Here is a 2,661-nt window from a genome sequence, read left to right as displayed (position 1 = left end):
ACACTATGATTACCCTCCTCCCTTTTATTCATTCACCATGAATGCAGATGCATTTCCTAATTACCATTGGTGTTTTTTAGTTGCTTGAATAAGATCTTCATTACCTGATCTTATTTTTGTCTCTTAAAGGTGTGATTTTCTGGCTGTAGATGGGTGACACATTTTGTGCAAATCAGACTTACAGACAAATTTAACTGCAGCAACCGGCAAATGATGCAGCATGAGGGTGATTGTCTTCTTAGCGTAAGTATTTTATCATATCTCTATCAATGATCTCCTCACATACAAATCATACACTATACAGTTATATACTTTTTTTCTACAGAAGTCAGACTATTTGTTCTTCTTGGCGTATACATTTTGACTACATGAATTGAGCTTCTGATACAGTTTTCCATTTAGGTTGAACAATTCATACTTTGTTGCTCAATTTGGGCTTGATATTATGTAGGTCTTAAATTATTTCTTAGTATGTATGTTTTTGCTTGAATATTTATCTGCGTTGAACATTGCTTTTGAAGGCAAACTGATAATATGTTGTTAATTATTAAAGCACCTAAAGTTCTAATGTACCACGAGATTTTGCAAGTTAGTAATATTGCATTTGTATGATATTTTAACAAACAAATTTTCATCTGTATATTGGATCTATCTTGCTATAAATTGATGTTATTTCTTAACACAATCTGTTCAGATCTGAGGAAGAGAAGGAAGGCCCCAAGGTGAGTCATTTTTCATCTCTTACTGCTCTAATAATAAGAGACTTGCACGTCACGAAAAGAACAAGAAAATAAGGGTTTTATGATGCATGGTTAGGAATATTTTGAGTTAGTTTATGTTCACGAAAAGAACACTAAAAGAGACGAACTAATTTGAGTTAGTTTATGTACATTTTGCAGGCTGATATTTTTGTCAGTATGTAACTCCTGAAATTGATTTAGGCTGTGTTTGGTTTTGGTTAATTTATAGAGGAATCAAAAAGGAAGAAGGCACATGAATAAGAGAACAAGGCGACTCTGGGTCGGCTCTCGTGGTGGCGCTGGGTGAAGGAGATAATGGGGCCGTTGTTGGGTGGAGGAGGGGGGCTTGGGGTGTTGCCTAGAGCGCAGATGATGGGGTATAATTTTTCCTCCCACTGGGACATGATGAAAATTTTCTTGTAACATGTTCAGCCTTTCGGATTATCTATTTGCAATGCATTTTCTCCAACGATTCGGAATATCAGTCTTCATATTCATTCCTTCGATAGAGTTATGTGCCTTTGTTGTGTTGTGCATGTCGATGACAGTGTTTAGACAGTTATACTGCATCATGTGTGCTTCATTTACCTCTGTCCATATATGGTGATTGGTGTCTTGTTATTACTATATTTTTACCTTCTTATTTGGTGAAGAAGCCCTTCCACCCAAAACCTCTGATTCATATCATATGCATTGTTTTCTTCATAGTTGCAGTAGTGCAAGCCATACCCTGTAATAATGAGCAATCACCGTGTAGTCGATTTTACAGACGACGACAACAAGGTGAATGAACAGGTGGGTTCCAGTGCCCATCTCAGTAGAAAATTTCCTTGCCAAATTATGATGATGTTCTAACTTTTCAGTTTATTGTTGATCGGAGGTTGCAATCAATGAGAATAGAATACTATGTTTCATTCCGGTATTAGGCCCCTCCTCCTGAAGTCAGGATACAAAATAAATATAATTATATAATTCAACTCTGCTTAAAGGAGGCTCCCCACATACTTTAATTCCCTGATGTTTTGGGCTGAAATCTGTGCTCATGTTTGCTAATGTTTAATTTTCTAATTTCCTGATGGCCTTATAATGCGCCTTTTGATATGAATATAATCTTATACCGACTTTATTTAATCTTTGTAATTCATTTATAATATTACATTAGTACACTGGAATAGAAGTAGTACAGGGAGATTAAGAAAACATTGATGTGTACTTAATACAAAACTTTTCCATGATTGTCCTTCATCCTGGTACTTATTTGTTTCGGCATCTTAATTAGGTGTTTTAGCTTTGTTATTGTTGTCCCAATGCATATAATAAAGTGGTCCATGCACAAACATTCAACTTTCAAATATGCATTTCTCTGCTATTGTACAATGGAGTAGGACTTTCCCTGTAATTTTAGTTTTCATTCCCCGAAGCCCAGCCTTTTAAAATGCAGGTTATAGGTTGAGGCCACGGAAAGCAAGCACACCAGAAAACGTCCCAAGCCATTTGGTTAAATGTGCGGGATACATGATCAGGTTATGATGGATTCTGCAGCTTATGTTTCTGTTAGCAAAATGGACAACATCCAGACGCTTCTTGGTAAGATAACATCTCGTCGTAAAAAAGTGTCTTGTGTGTCCCTGTTTTGTCCGAAATTTGGTGGCAGCGGTTCTAGCGATTAGGATATTGTTAGGGCTTTGTTGCAACTTACATCTTTGCTTTCTGTCTCATATTTTTATCTAGCCGGTGATTATCTAAAACTTACAGGATAATATGTTGAGGTTCAGGAATCAATACATGGGCAAGAAAAATTCTGAAGGTGATGCTGATTCTTTTATTCCAGTACATGCTGAATATGGAGGTATACAATCGGTTTCTCCACTACTATTTCTTTGTATTTTGGTTCTTCCTAAAAATAATCCCTTCCCGACTA

General features: G+C 36.3%; 1 long non-coding RNA gene across 1 annotated transcript; it reads left to right on the top strand.

Moving 5' to 3' along the window:
• The first annotated feature begins 1,087 nt into the window (after nucleotides 1–1,087).
• LOC124698267 lies at nucleotides 1,088–2,284 on the top strand. The gene is made up of 3 exons (XR_007000916.1): nucleotides 1,088–1,117; nucleotides 1,449–1,535; nucleotides 2,182–2,284. It is a non-coding gene; the product is annotated as an uncharacterized LOC124698267 (long non-coding RNA).
• The last annotated feature ends 377 nt before the right edge of the window (nucleotides 2,285–2,661 follow it).

Source organism: Lolium rigidum, chromosome 3 (genome assembly GCF_022539505.1).
Source record: "Lolium rigidum isolate FL_2022 chromosome 3, APGP_CSIRO_Lrig_0.1, whole genome shotgun sequence".
Lineage (NCBI taxonomy): Eukaryota > Viridiplantae > Streptophyta > Magnoliopsida > Poales > Poaceae > Lolium > Lolium rigidum.
The sequence above is the reverse complement of the archived record's forward strand: the minus strand, read 5'-3'. Positions and strand labels throughout refer to the sequence as shown.